Raw genomic sequence first — 17,100 nt, forward strand, 5'->3', positions numbered from 1 at the left:
GACTTTTTTCCCCACACTACCACACCTCAAGATGGGCTTCTGGACATTCACAAACTGGTTTGGCAGAATTAATGTCACTTCCCACCTGATTTATAATCCAGTCTGCATGTGGGTTTGATTAATATAATAATGAAATATGATCTTTCTCCACCCCACCCACTGTCGGTTACGACAGAGGCTGATATTTGGGCAGGAAATTAATGAGCTACTGAGTGGGAGAGTAGCAACTGCAGCCGGGGAAGGACCATTCATCACCTTCAGATTAAATCCTCTGACAGATGATAGTAGTGAATTATGAGAAATACTAAATTACATTCATGGAAATTAAATAAACCCCCAAAGATAGTGTTACCTAACCATTTCCACAGAAACAGAATTCTATAACTAGGAGTCTATAACATGAGGTAGGGACTGACATTTACTTGCATGGTTGTGAGCTTACATATCAGCAAAACCAGTAATGTCAACGTCTGCACTGACAGACCATGTGAAGGCTGAAATGTGGACCCAAAAGTAGACATGTGGAAACAAAACTTGATGTCAACTAAACATGAAACACGAAACATGAAACATGGAGTACCTGAGCTAGAGCAGAACAGACGACAAACAAAGGGAAACTCACACAATATATACAAAGAGAGGTGAGAACAGCTGTAATGAATGGAAATGATGACACATGGGAAGCAAAACTAAACACACTGAATTGCACCCCTGCAACATCATCATCAAATTTGCAGACGACACCACTCTGATGGGGCTCATCACCAACGATGATGACACCGCCTACAGGGATGAGGTCCAGCAGCTGTCGGAATGGTGTAACTACAATAACCTCACCCTAAACACCAAGAAAACCAAGGAAGTGGTCATGGACTTCCGCAAAACAAGGACTGATCCTCCCCCCCCTCCATAAAAGGTGACTATGTGGAGAGGGTGTCCTCCTTTATGTTCCTCGGCACCCACATATCCGAGGACCTATCCTGGTCCACAAACACATCAGCCCTAGTAAAGAAAGCCCAGCAGCGCCTCCATTTCTTGAGGGTTCTGAGATGGAACAGGCTGCAGACTGAACTCCTAGTGTCCTTCTACGTGTGCCACTATCGAGAGTGTGCTGGTGCACGCCATCCCTGTGTGGTACGCTGGTTGCACAACAGCTGACAAGAAGAGACTACAGAGGATCATCAGAACTGCAGAGAAGGTGATCGGCTGTCCACTCCCCTCCCTGGACTTAATTGCCAGCTCAAGATGTCTCTCCAGAGCCAGGGCAATTATAAAGGACCACCTCCATCCTAACCACCACCTCTTCAACATCCTGCCCTCTGGGAAAAGGCTCAGATCCATCAGGTGCAAAACCAACAGACTAAAGAACAGCTTCTTTCCGTGGGCTGTCAGAACTATTAATGGAAACTAAGAGTGTGTAAAGACTTCCCAACACATCCACCCTGACACTGCTGTTGATCATCTATGTGCAATATCTCAGTCTTTCCATGTTCTGTGCAATATTTTTGGCTCAAGTGCAATTATTTTGGTCCCAGTCTGTTTCAATGTTTCCTACACATACACCATGTATATAGTTCCACTCACACATGTACATATATATACACTGCTTTTATTTTATTCTATTTTTTTTTTTTTTCCACCTTCGATGTATATTGGTTTCTCTTTTTCTTACTTTAGCACCTTTGTGGTCCAGCTACCCAATTTCGCTGTGCAAGAAACTGCACAATGACAATAAAAAGCTCTAAGTCTCTAAGTCTCTAAGTCTCTGAATGTCATGGTCCTGGGTCGGTGGCCCAGTGTTTCTGAGTTTTGTACCTTTTTAGTTTAGATTTTTTTCATGGTTTGTCACTGTAGTGTTTTTTTTTCTCACTGTGTCTAGCTCCCTAGCCCTTTAGTATTTCCTGAGTCCAGTTTTAGGTTTGTTATGTGGCTTCCTGTGTTCTGTATTTCCTGTTTTACTTTGATAGTCCCTGTCCTGTGTGTAGTGTGTCTGGTTTTGCTCCACTTTGTCTCGTCAGCCCTGATTTGACCCAGCTGTGTTTCCTCCTGTCTCTCATCCCCTGATTGCTCCCTCTGTATTTAAGGCCTGTAATTCTCTGTGTCAGTGTTGCGTCGTTAACGCCTGCTCACCCTCATACTACGCTGTGTGCTCTGTTTACCTGCTTGCTGGTCTGTTAGTTTATTTCACCCCAGTATAGCTAGATTTCCATCCAGTCTGCAACCCGCAATAAAGCTGTGTATTTTGAGTTCACCTTTGCCTCCGTGAGTTCTGAATTTTGGGTCATTCCTCCTGCCTGCCTGCACACAGCCATGACTGAACACAGGATGAGAGACTGTCAAAACAAAAAATTAAAAAAATGTGTTATTTTTACACATTTTAGATCACCACAGCCAGCTGTGACATAGTTGTCTATTAATTGGAGGGTGGATTCAAACCACTATCAGAAACCGATGTCCACATAGCAGTCTCTGCAGAACACAAGAAGCTGTTCAACAGTAGTTTTTTAACATAATTTGACTTGTTTTGTTTTGGGTTTTTTTGGTTTGTTTCTTTTTATACAGAGCCAAATAATTAAATATGTTAGGATGATATATTTTTATTGCACGGAATCTACATTTGGTAACAATAAAGTAAAAAAATCTGAAAAAAAGAAAGATTAAGGTTACAGTCAGTCATTTTTTGAGGTAATTTAATAGAAAAACAAATGCAATACATATTATGTACATTAATTAGTGTGTAATTACATCTTCCAATAAAGTGATGGTTTCTCATGAACTTTGAATTAATCCGTTAAAAATACAGTTTGTGAAAACTGCCATGTTGCCTCACCATCTTAAATACAGATGGACATTATGCACCATTATGCCTAATTGCATTTCTGTATACTGGCTATATACATAGAATCAGAATCATCTTTATTTGGTTTGTGCACACAAACCAAATTATTTAATCCCAGTTCAATTTGCTTTTGTCATGCAAAGAAAAGAAACGCTTTGTTAAATAGGCAGTATATACAATATTTATTTTATATAGAGAGAGACGAGAATGTCGCCTCTGCTTTTTGCAGATGATGTGGTTCTGTTGGTTTCATCAGGTGGCAGCCTCCAGCTCACACTGAAGTTTTCACAGCCAAGTGTGAATTGAGGATGAGAATCACCGCCTCAATTCTGAGGCCATGATCATCAGTCAGAAAAGGGTGGAGTCCCCACTCCGGGTCAGGGATGAGTTGCCCCAAGTGAAGGGATTGAAATATCTTGGGGTCTTGATCACGAGTGAGGGGAGAGCAGGAGATCGACAGACAGATTGGTGCTGCTGTGCTGCGATGAGAGAGCTGAGCGTAAAAGCGAAAACTCTCGATTTACTGGTCTATCTATGTCCCTCCCTCACCTATGGTCACGAGCTTTGGGTAATGACCAAAAGAACGAGATCGCGGTTATAAGCGGTTGAAATGAGGTTTCTCCAATGAGTGGCTGGCCTCTCGCTTAGAGCTGGGATCAGAAGTTCGGCCATCCAGGAGGAGCTCAGAGTAGAACCACTACTTCTCCACATCGAAAGGAGCCAGTTGAGGTGGTTAGGGCATCTGACAAGGATGCCTCCTGGGTGAGGTGTCGGGTGAGGTGAGGTCTGTGCTCGACAGCACAAATTTTCCAAGGATTAGTGACAAGGGACTGAATAATAACTGAAAAAAGAATAATAGACTTTAACAAACACTGCTTCCAGTAATTAAAATGTGACTGATCATTTTAATAAAAATGATATTTTTCATGCTGTAATTGCACAGTGTTCACTTTTATTTACTTTGCTGAGGCTAACAAAGCTCACACAAGCATCATTGGTGGGTAAGCTAAAAAGCAAGCCAAAACATATACAATAATAGCTACATACAAAATAGATCAGGTTTGAAGTTAAGTTTAGGAGGCCTACCATGAGTCGTAAATATGTCTTGAACTAGCATTAGTCATGAAATTGAATCTGTTGTTTTCTTTATGTTGGCTTCTTAACACAGAAGATTCAAGTATGAGAGATCGTGCATAAGAGACCATGATCTTGACAAAATGTTGTGTCTGCATCAGGAGATAAAGTGCGTTGTTTGCTAATCAGAAGGTCAGTGGTATGGTCGCTATCTTTAGTCTGTTTAAACTGAAGTGAAAGTGAATATTAAAATGAAATCAAACCAAACATAATGCCAAATATAAAACTGAAATATCTGTTTTGGGAAACATAATTACTGGTGTTGGTCAGTCTGTCATATCCGATACTTAAAGAAAAGATGCCAATTAAATAGAAAGAAAAGGTCAGTGCATTATGAAAGCTTGACAGGAATATGGTTGAGAAACACAGACCTTCAAATAACTTTTAATGGTGTTTAATTATTTGAATTATTTGTTTGTTTGTTTTTTGCTTGCACACTTTACACTAAATGATAGATGACAATATTTACCTATTTTTGTATCTAATCTCAGTGTTAATTCATATTTGGGACATTTTTTGAAAAAAAACAATGAAGGTAAAAAAAGGAACAATGAACGAGGCAGAAATGCAGACACATAGCGCACTGCAGGAGATCAGCTATTTGATAACAACCACTGCAACCCAACTAGAACAACACCCAGCAATGCTGCAAGAATTTCCAAGTATAGCATTTTGCCTTTCACAACGCTGCAGCAGCTTCTGATGAATTTTCAAATTGAACAAGGGATGAGAAAAAGAATACAGATCTGGAATTAATGGACTTTTTCCCCACACTACCACACCCCGAAGATGGGCTTCTGGACATTCACAAACTGGTTTGGCAGAATTAATGTCACTTCCCACCTGATTTATAATCCAGTCTGCATGTGGGTTTGATTAATATAATAATGAAATATGATCTTTCTCCACCCCACCCACTGTCGGTTACGACAGAGGCTGATATTTGGGCAGGAAATTAATGAGCTACTGAGTGGGGAGAGTAGCAACTGCAGCCGGGGGAAGGACCATTCATCACCTTCAGATTAAATCCTCTGACAGATGATAGTAGTGAATTATGAGAAATACTAAATTACATTCATGGAAATTAAATAAACCCCCAAAGATAGTGTTACCTAACCATTTCCACAGAAACAGAATTCTATAACTAGGAGTCTATAACATGAGGTAGGGACTGACATTTACTTGCATGGTTGTGAGCTTACATATCAGCAAAACCAGTAATGTCAACGTCTGCACTGACAGACCATGTGAAGGCTGAAATGTGGACCCAAAAGTAGACATGTGGAAACAAAACTTGATGTCAACTAAACATGAAACACGAAACATGAAACATGGAGTACCTGAGCTAGACGAACAGACGACAAACAAAGGGAAACTCACACAATATATACAAAGAGAGGTGAGAACAGCTGTAATGAATGGAAATGATGACACATGGGAAGCAAAACTAAACACACTGAATTGCACCCCTGCAACATCATCATCAAATTTGCAGACGACACCACTCTGATGGGGCTCATCACCAACGATGATGACACCGCCTACAGGGATGAGGTCCAGCAGCTGTCGGAATGGTGTAACTACAATAACCTCACCCTAAACACCAAGAAAACCAAGGAAGTGGTCATGGACTTCCATAAAACAAGGACTGATCCTCCCCCCCTCCATAAAAGGTGACTATGTGGAGAGGGTGTCCTCCTTATGTTCCTCGGCACCCACATATCCAGGACCTATCCTGGTCCACAAACACATCAGCCCTAGTAAAGAAAGCCCAGCAGCGCCTCCATTTCTTGAGGGTTCTGAGATGGAACAGGCTGCAGACTGAACTCCTAGTGTCCCTCTACCGTGCCACTATCGAGAGTGTGCTGGTGCACGCCATCCCTGTGTGGTACGCTGGTTGCACAACAGCTGACAAGAAGAGACTACAGAGGATCATCAGAACTGCAGAGAAGGTGATCGGCTGTCCACTCCCTCCTGGACTTAATTGCCAGCTCAAGATGTCTCTCCAGAGCCAGGGCAATTATAAAGGACCACCTCCATCCTAACCACCACCTCTTCAACATCCTGCCCTCTGGGAAAAGGCTCAGATCCATCAGGTGCAAAACCAACAGACTAAAGAACAGCTTCTTCCCGTGGGCTGTCAGAACTATTAATGGAAACTAAGAGTGTGTAAAGACTTCCCCAACACATCCACCCTGACACTGCTGTTGATCATCTATGTGCAATATCTCAGTCTTTCCATGTTCTGTGCAATATTTTTGGCTCAAGTGCAATTATTTTGGTCCCAGTCTGTTTCAATGTTTCCTACACATACACCATGTATATAGTTCCACTCACACATGTATATATATACACTGCTTTTTATTTTATTCTATTTATTTTTTTTTTTTCCACCTTCGATGTATATTGGTTTCTCTTTTTCTTACTTTAGCACCTTTGTGGTCCAGCTACCCAATTTCGCTGTGCAAGAAACTGCACAATGACAATAAAAAGCTCTAAGTCTCTAAGTCTCTAAGTCTCTGAATGTCATGGTCCTGGGTCGGTGGCCCAGTGTTTCTGAGTTTTGTACCTTTTTTAGTTTAGATTTTTTTCATGGTTTGTCACTGTAGTGTTTTTTTTCTCACTGTGTCTAGCTCCCTAGCCCTTTAGTATTTCCTGAGTCCAGTTTTAGGTTTGTTATGTGGCTTCCCTGTGTTCTGTATTTCCTGTTTTACTTTGATAGTCCCTGTCCTGTGTGTAGTGTGTCTGGTTTTGCTCCACTTTGTCTCGTCAGCCCTGATTTGACCCAGCTGTGTTTCCCTCCTGTCTCTCATCCCCTGATTGCTCCCTCTGTGTATTTAAGGCCTGTAATTCTCTGTGTCAGTGTTGCGTCGTTAACGTCTGCTCACCCTCATACTACGCTGTGTGCTCTGTTTACCTGCTTGCTGGTCTGTTAGTTTATTTCACCCCAGTATAGCTAGATTTCCATCCAGTCTGCAACCCGCAATAAAGCTGTGTATTTTGAGTTCACCTTTGCCTCCGTGAGTCCTGAATTTTGGGTCATTTCTCCTGCCTGCCTGCATGCAGCCATGACTGAACACAGGATGAGAGACTGTCAAAACAAAAAATAAAAAAAATGTGTTATTTTTACACATTTTAGATCACCACAGCCAGCTGTGACATAGTTGTCTATTAATTGGAGGGTGGATTCAAACCACTATCAGAAACCGATGTCCACATAGCAGTCTCTGCAGAACACAAGAAGCTGTTCAACAGTAGTTTTTTAACATAATTTGACTTGTTTTGTTTTGGGGGGTTTTTGGTTTGTTTCTTTTATACAGAGCCAAATAATTAAATATGTTAGGATGATATATTTTTATTGCATGGAATCTACATTTGGTAACAATAAAGTAAAAAATCTGAAAAAAGAAAGATTAAGGTTACAGTCAGTCATTTTTGAGGTAATTTAATAGAAAACAAATGCAATACATATTATGTACATTAATTAGTGTGTAATTACATCTTCCAATAAAGTGATGGTTTCTCATGAACTTTGAATTAATCCGTTAAAAATACAGTTTGTGAAAACTGCCATGTTGCCTCACCATCTTAAATACAGATGGACATTATGCACCATTATGCCTAATTGCATTTCTGTATACTGGCTATATACATAGAATCAGAATCATCTTTATTTGGTTTGTGCACACAAACCAAATTATTTAATCCCAGTTCAATTTGCTTTTGTCATGCAAAGAAAAGAAACGCTTTGTTAAATAGGCAGTATATACAATATTTATTTTTATATAGAGAGAGACGAGAATGTCGCCTCTGCTTTTTGCAGATGATGTGGTTCTGTTGGTTTCATCAGGTGGCAGCCTCCAGCTCACACTGAAGTTTTCACAGCCAAGTGTGAATTGAGGATGAGAATCACCGCCTCCAATTCTGAGGCCATGATCATCAGTCAGAAAAGGGTGGAGTCCCCACTCCGGGTCAGGGATGAGTTGCCCCAAGTGAAGGGATTGAAATATCTTGGGGTCTTGATCACGAGTGAGGGGAGAGCAGGAGATCGACAGACAGATTGGTGCTGCTGTGCTGCGATGAGAGAGCTGAGCGTAAAAGCGAAAACTCTCGATTTACTGGTCTATCTATGTCCCTCCCTCACCTATGGTCACGAGCTTTGGGTAATGACCAAAAGAACGAGATCGCGGTTATAAGCGGTTGAAATGAGGTTTCTCCAATGAGTGGCTGGCCTCTCGCTTAGAGCTGGGATCAGAAGTTCGGCCATCCAGGAGGAGCTCAGAGTAGAACCACTACTTCTCCACATCGAAAGGAGCCAGTTGAGGTGGTTAGGGCATCTGACAAGGATGCCTCCTGGGTGAGGTGTCGGGTGAGGTGAGGTCTGTGCTCGACAGCACAAATTTTCCAAGGATTAGTGACAAGGGACTGAATAATAACTGAAAAAAGAATAATAGACTTTAACAAACACTGCTTCCAGTAATTAAATGTGACTGATCATTTTAATAAAATGATATTTTTCATGCTGTAATTGCACAGTGTTCACTTTTATTTACTTTGCTGAGGCTAACAAAGCTCACACAAGCATCATTGGTGGGTAAGCTAAAAAGCAAGCCAAAACATATACAATAATAGCTACATACAAAATAGATCAGGTTTGAAGTTAAGTTTAGGAGGCCTACCATGAGTCGTAAATATGTCTTGAACTAGCATTAGTCATGAAATTGAATCTGTTGTTTTCTTTATGTTGGCTTCTGAACACAGAAGATTCAAGTATGAGAGATCGTGCATAAGAGACCATGATCTTGACAAAATGTTGTGTCTGCATCAGGAGATAAAGTGCGTTGTTTGCTAATCAGAAGGTCAGTGGTATGGTCGCTATCTTTAGTCTGTTTAAACTGAAGTGAAAGTGAATATTAAAAATGAAATCAAACCAAACATAATGCCAAATATAAAACTGAAATATCTGTTTTGGGAAACATAATTACTGGTGTTGGTCAGTCTGTCATATCCGATACTTAAAGAAAAGATGCCAATTAAATAGAAAGAAAAGGTCAGTGCATTATGAAAGCTTGACAGGAATATGGTTGAGAAACACAGACCTTCAAATAACTTTTAATGGTGTTTAATTATTTGAATTATTTGTTTGTTTGTTTTTGCTTGCACACTTTACACTAAATGATAGATGACAATATTTACCTATTTTTGTATCTAATCTCAGTGTTAATTCATATTTGGGACATTTTTGAAAAAAAACAATGAAGGTAAAAAAGGAACAATGAACGAGGCAGAAATGCAGACACATAGCGCACTGCAGGAGATCAGCTATTTGATAACAACCACTGCAACCCAACTAGAACAACACCCAGCAATGCTGCAAGAATTTCCAAGTATAGCATTTTGCCTTTCACAACGCTGCAGCAGCTTCTGATGAATTTTCAAATTGAACAAGGGATGAGAAAAAGAATACAGATCTGGAATTAATGGACTTTTTTTCCCCACACTACCACACCCGAAGATGGGCTTCTGGACATTCACAAACTGGTTTGGCAGAATTAATGTCACTTCCCACCTGATTTATAATCCAGTCTGCATGTGGGTTTGATTAATATAATAATGAAATATGATCTTTCTCCACTCCCACCCACTGTCGGTTACGACAGAGGCTGATATTTGGGCAGGAAATTAATGAGCTACTGAGTGGGAGAGTAGCAACTGCAGCCGGGGAAGGACCATTCATCACCTTCAGATTAAATCCTCTGACAGATGATAGTAGTGAATTATGAGAAATACTAAATTACATTCATGGAAATTAAATAAACCCCCAAAGATAGTGTTACCTAACCATTTCCACAGAAACAGAATTCTATAACTAGGAGTCTATAACATGAGGTAGGGACTGACATTTACTTGCATGGTTGTGAGCTTACATATCAGCAAAACCAGTAATGTCAACGTCTGCACTGACAGACCATGTGAAGGCTGAAATGTGGACCCAAAAGTAGACATGTGGAAACAAAACTTGATGTCAACTAAACATGAAACACGAAACATGAAACATGGAGTACCTGAGCTAGACGAACAGACGACAAACAAAGGGAAACTCACACAATATATACAAAGAGAGGTGAGAACAGCTGTAATGAATGGAAATGATGACACATGGGAAGCAAAACTAAACACACTGAATTGCACCCCTGCAACATCATCATCAAATTTGCAGACGACACCACTCTGATGGGGCTCATCACCAACGATGATGACACCGCCTACAGGGATGAGGTCCAGCAGCTGTCGGAATGGTGTAACTACAATAACCTCACCCTAAACACCAAGAAAACCAAGGAAGTGGTCATGGACTTCCGCAAAACAAGGACTGATCCTCCCCCCCCTCCATAAAAGGTGACTATGTGGAGAGGGTGTCCTCCTTTATGTTCCTCGGCACCCACATATCCGAGGACCTATCCTGGTCCACAAACACATCAGCCCTAGTAAAGAAAGCCCAGCAGCGCCTCCATTTCTTGAGGGTTCTGAGATGGAACAGGCTGCAGACTGAACTCCTAGTGTCCCTCTACCGTGCCACTATCGAGAGTGTGCTGGTGCACGCCATCCCTGTGTGGTACGCTGGTTGCACAACAGCTGACAAGAAGAGACTACAGAGGATCATCAGAACTGCAGAGAAGGTGATCGGCTGTCCACTCCCCTCCCTGGACTTAATTGCCAGCTCAAGATGTCTCTCCAGAGCCAGGGCAATTATAAAGGACCACCTCCATCCTAACCACCACCTCTTCAACATCCTGCCCTCTGGGAAAAGGCTCAGATCCATCAGGTGCAAAACCAACAGACTAAAGAACAGCTTCTTCCCGTGGGCTGTCAGAACTATTAATGGAAACTAAGAGTGTGTAAAGACTTCCCCAACACATCCACCCTGACACTGCTGTTGATCATCTATGTGCAATATCTCAGTCTTTCCATGTTCTGTGCAATATTTTTGGCTCAAGTGCAATTATTTTGGTCCCAGTCTGTTTCAATGTTTCCTACACATACACCATGTATATAGTTCCACTCACACATGTATATATATACACTGCTTTTTATTTTATTCTATTTATTTTTTTTTTTTCCACCTTCGATGTATATTGGTTTCTCTTTTTCTTACTTTAGCACCTTTGTGGTCCAGCTACCCAATTTCGCTGTGCAAGAAACTGCACAATGACAATAAAAAGCTCTAAGTCTCTAAGTCTCTGAATGTCATGGTCCTGGGTCGGTGGCCCAGTGTTTCTGAGTTTTGTACCTTTTTTAGTTTAGATTTTTTTCATGGTTTGTCACTGTAGTGTTTTTTTTCTCACTGTGTCTAGCTCCCTAGCCCTTTAGTATTTCCTGAGTCCAGTTTTAGGTTTGTTATGTGGCTTCCCTGTGTTCTGTATTTCCTGTTTTACTTTGATAGTCCCTGTCCTGTGTGTAGTGTGTCTGGTTTTGCTCCACTTTGTCTCGTCAGCCCTGATTTGACCCAGCTGTGTTTCCCTCCTGTCTCTCATCCCCTGATTGCTCCCTCTGTGTATTTAAGGCCTGTAATTCTCTGTGTCAGTGTTGCGTCGTTAACGTCTGCTCACCCTCATACTACGCTGTGTGCTCTGTTTACCTGCTTGCTGGTCTGTTAGTTTATTTCACCCCAGTATAGCTAGATTTCCATCCAGTCTGCAACCCGCAATAAAGCTGTGTATTTTGAGTTCACCTTTGCCTCCGTGAGTTCTGAATTTTGGGTCATTCCTCCTGCCTGCCTGCACACAGCCATGACTGAACACAGGATGAGAGACTGTCAAAACAAAAAATTAAAAAAATGTGTTATTTTTACACATTTTAGATCACCACAGCCAGCTGTGACATAGTTGTCTATTAATTGGAGGGTGGATTCAAACCACTATCAGAAACCGATGTCCACATAGCAGTCTCTGCAGAACACAAGAAGCTGTTCAACAGTAGTTTTTTAACATAATTTGACTTGTTTTGTTTTGGGGGGTTTTTGGTTTGTTTCTTTTTATACAGAGCCAAATAATTAAATATGTTAGGATGATATATTTTTATTGCATGGAATCTACATTTGGTAACAATAAAGTAAAAAAATCTGAAAAAAAGAAAGATTAAGGTTACAGTCAGTCATTTTTTAGGTAATTTAATAGAAAAACAAATGCAATACATATTATGTACATTAATTAGTGTGTAATTACATCTTCCAATAAAGTGATGGTTTCTCATGAACTTTGAATTAATCCGTTAAAAATACAGTTTGTGAAAACTGCCATGTTGCCTCACCATCTTAAATACAGATGGACATTATGCACCATTATGCCTAATTGCATTTCTGTATACTGGCTATATACATAGAATCAGAATCATCTTTATTTGGTTTGTGCACACAAACCAAATTATTTAATCCCAGTTCAATTTGCTTTTGTCATGCAAAGAAAAGAAACGCTTTGTTAAATAGGCAGTATATACAATATTTATTTTATATAGAGAGAGAGACGAGAATGTCGCCTCTGCTTTTTGCAGATGATGTGGTTCTGTTGGTTTCATCAGGTGGCAGCCTCCAGCTCACACTGAAGTTTTCACAGCCAAGTGTGAATTGGAGGGGATGAGAATCACCGCCTCCAATTCTGAGGCCATGATCATCAGTCAGAAAAGGGTGGAGTCCCCACTCCGGGTCAGGGATGAGTTGCCCCAAGTGAAGGGATTGAAATATCTTGGGGTCTTGATCACGAGTGAGGGGGGAGAGCAGGAGATCGACAGACAGATTGGTGCTGCTGTGCTGCGATGAGAGAGCTGAGCGTAAAAGCGAAAACTCTCGATTTACTGGTCTATCTATGTCCCTCCCCTCACCTATGGTCACGAGCTTTGGGTAATGACCAAAAGAACGAGATCGCGGTTATAAGCGGTTGAAATGAGGTTTCTCCAATGAGTGGCTGGCCTCTCGCTTAGAGCTGGGATCAGAAGTTCGGCCATCCAGGAGGAGCTCAGAGTAGAACCACTACTTCTCCACATCGAAAGGAGCCAGTTGAGGTGGTTAGGGCATCTGACAAGGATGCCTCCTGGGTGAGGTGTCGGGTGAGGTGAGGTCTGTGCTCGACAGCACAAATTTTCCAAGGATTAGTGACAAGGGACTGAATAATAACTGAAAAAAAGAATAATAGACTTTAACAAACACTGCTTCCAGTAATTAAAATGTGACTGATCATTTTAATAAAAATGATATTTTTCATGCTGTAATTGCACAGTGTTCACTTTTATTTACTTTGCTGAGGCTAACAAAGCTCACACAAGCATCATTGGTGGGTAAGCTAAAAAGCAAGCCAAAACATATACAATAATAGCTACATACAAAATAGATCAGGTTTGAAGTTAAGTTTAGGAGGCCTACCATGAGTCGTAAATATGTCTTGAACTAGCATTAGTCATGAAATTGAATCTGTTGTTTTCTTTATGTTGGCTTCTGAACACAGAAGATTCAAGTATGAGAGATCGTGCATAAGAGACCATGATCTTGACAAAATGTTGTGTCTGCATCAGGAGATAAAGTGCGTTGTTTGCTAATCAGAAGGTCAGTGGTATGGTCGCTATCTTTAGTCTGCTTAAACTGAAGTGAAAGTGAATATTAAAAATGAAATCAAACCAAACATAATGCCAAATATAAAACTGAAATATCTGTTTTGGGAAACATAATTACTGGTGTTGGTCAGTCTGTCATATCCGATACTTAAAGAAAAGATGCCAATTAAATAGAAAGAAAAGGTCAGTGCATTATGAAAGCTTGACAGGAATATAGTTGAGAAACACAGACCTTCAAATAACTTTTAATGGTGTTTAATTATTTGTTTGTTTGTTTGTTTTTTGCTTGCACACTTTACACTAAATGATAGATGACAATATTTACCTATTTTTGTATCTAATCTCAGTGTTAATTCATATTTGGGACATTTTTTGAAAAAAACAATGAAGGTAAAAAAAAGGAACAATGAACGAGGCAGAAATGCAGACACATAGCGTGAGGTAAACCTGAGAGACCGGCAGCAACCAGGTGAATATTAACACTCAGACACCTCGCGTAAAACGTCTAGGCTCGCCCAGAGGGGTTGGTAGCATTCCTAAAAGTAAACGCTCGCCTGAAAAAGGGGCTGGAAGCTATTTTAGTAGGGTTTCTAGAAGTAAACGCTCGCCTGGAAGGGGCTGGAAGCTATTTTAGATAAACCTGGTCCGTAAGACGTAGTGCGCGTTGAAAAGGTGTTGTTGTTTTATTTTTGTTGGTGGAATAAGTTGATTTTACAGCACAATAAGGAGGCTGAACTATTCCACTGTTTTGTTTGCTGTTGGCCACCCAAGTACTGGTGAAAAGAGAGAAACAGGTCGTGTTTTATCACGTAAAGATGACACCGCTTTCAAGAATAGCTTGAAAGTAGAAGGCCGTGTCAACTACCTCTCTCGATTCTCGTGCCAGAGAAGGTGCCGGTGTAGTTGTAAAGTGTTAAAATTAAAAGGATTAAAATGGGTAACTCACTGCTGACGAGCAGTGGTTAGAAAAGAAATGTCCAGGCGCCGGACAAATTAGTGCATATAGATGGAGAAATCCAAAGAAAACCTAAATGTCCCACGTGGGAGGGAAAATGCATTGACTAAATTATAAGAAACCCTCCAAGCAGAAATAAATACTGAAAAGGAAGCTAAAAAGAAAACAAAGTGTACACAAGAGTTGTAATATTTTAAAGCATGGAAAGTGGAATGAAGTGGAATAAACAAAAGGTTAAATTAAGGTTAACTTAAAGTAGAGCTTATCTGCGATAAGCATGATAATAGGAGATAATAGGAAGGTTAACAACCTGTAAACTGGTATTAACAATGAAACAAAATTGGGAAGACAACCAAGCTGAATGAGTAGTAATGCGTGAAACCAGATAATTCACAACAAAGATATATCAAATAAAAAGGAGAGATACATAAGGTATATTAAGGCTGTGTCATTGTTCAGCCAAGGAAAAGCAAATGTCTCCAGCTTGGGAAGGTGTGAAGCTGCAGATTCGCACAGACCCGTGATGGATACATAATAAAATATAAACTAATATACTATTGTATATTAGTAGTAAAGTAGTGAAGTAGTGTATTGTAATATACTATTGCTGTTATAAAAAAGGAAAAACAATACAATGATAACATTAATAATGACATACTATTAATAAGAAGAGGCACCTCAATCAGTTATGATGTGAGGTGGAAGATTGTTGAAAGTAGTCTGATTCAAGCTTAAGGTTTGCTCAAACTCAAACTCAGTACAATGATATATGAGATGAAGAAAATAAGGAATTAACTACACTAATCAGGTGCATAGAGACACTTGACCTGCTTGTAAACCTGTCATCTTAGATGAGACTTTGTTAAGATGAAGACCTATACTAACAACTAATGAGCCAAACCCTGTATACAACAGCTACAAGATTGAGAAGCTGGATTAAATAAATATGTGGACATTACCAAGCTAATGAGGAGCGGTGACGCGCATGGAGATGCTGGTTTTGCTCACTACAATTGTATAAATAGAGTTTGAATTCATTACTGTGGATGTACAGTGAGTGACCTCTATATATCTTGAAAAGCATGTCTGAAATACTCGTATGGAAGCATATTTTGAGTGATTTTAACTGTGTAAATGCTGTGAGTAGTAGGTTTTGAGTGATTGGGTGTGATCTGCACAAAAATAATAAAAGAAAAAGAAAGTATATCACTACAAAGGTTCATAGTGGAGTGAGTGAACGAGTGGAAGTGTGTGTGATGATTCCTGATGTCTGAAAGAGCTCAATTTAAAGGTGTGTGTGGAATAAAGGCGTATCGTTTTTAGATCAAGATTTAGTAGAATTAAAGAGGGTTTATAGACTATGAATACAAAGAGAAACAAAAGAGTTCGATTAGTCTGCAGAAACAGGAAATATGTATATAAATATATATGTGTGCCTGTGGTGTGTCAAGACAGCTCACAGAGAGAAACAGAACTCTATGAATAGACTCTATGAATAGAATGAATAGTCAACACATACTCAAATTGTTATATGTGAAATTATTGTTGGAAAGGGTCAGAAGAGATAATTTGAACTTAGAACTCAGTGATATGACGCATGAATTAAACCTTATGGCAATAAACACTTGCAATGAAGAAAGCAGAAAGCACCTGACAGTTAAAGTTTCTGCAGTCCCCTTCAGCCTGTTACCCACTACTCTCTACCTCACCTTTGGACTTACATCCAAAACCTCGACACACACCAGTTTGCCTACAGAGCAAACCGATCGACAGAGGACGCCATAGCAACAGCACTCAATGCAGCATTAACACATCTGGAGAAGCAAGGAAACTATGTGCGTATGCTCTTTGTGGATTATAGCTCTGCATTTAACACCATTCTCCCATACAAACTGGATGCTAAGCTAAAAGACTTGGGGCTGCCCCACAACACCTGTAAGTGGATTAATAGCTTCCTCACCGACCGCAGACAGAGAGTGAGAGTGGGATGTCACACATCTCCAGCCCTAAATTTGAGCATTGGGTCGCCACAGGGCTGCGTGCTTAGTCCACTGCTCTACTCGCTTTACACACACGACTGCATCCCCGCCCACCAGAACAATACCATCGTAAAGTTCGCAGACGACACTACTGTGGTGGGGCTTATATCGGGGGGAGACGAGTCTGCCTATAGAGATGAGGTGGAGCGGCTGTCTTCATGGTGTAAGGATAACAACCTTCTTTTAAACACGAAAAAGACTAAAGAACTCATAATCGACTACAGAAGACATAAGACAGAAATTCAACCATTAATCATCAACGACGACTGTGTGGAGAGGGTGACAGACTTCCGCTTCTTGGGAGTCAGCATAGAGGGAAACTTATCCTGGAGTGTGAACACCTCTGAGCTACTGAAAAAGACACAACAGAGACTGTACTTTTTGAGAGTACTCAGAAAGAACAACATCACACAGAGACTGCTGGTGTCCTTTTATAGAGCCTCCATCGAAAGCATACTAACGTACTGTATAGGCATCTGGTACGCTAGCTGCACAGTGGCTCAGAAGAAAGCACTACAGGGAGTAATCAA

Source organism: Oreochromis aureus, linkage group 14 (genome assembly GCF_013358895.1).
Source record: "Oreochromis aureus strain Israel breed Guangdong linkage group 14, ZZ_aureus, whole genome shotgun sequence".
Taxonomy (NCBI): Eukaryota; Metazoa; Chordata; class Actinopteri; order Cichliformes; family Cichlidae; genus Oreochromis; species Oreochromis aureus.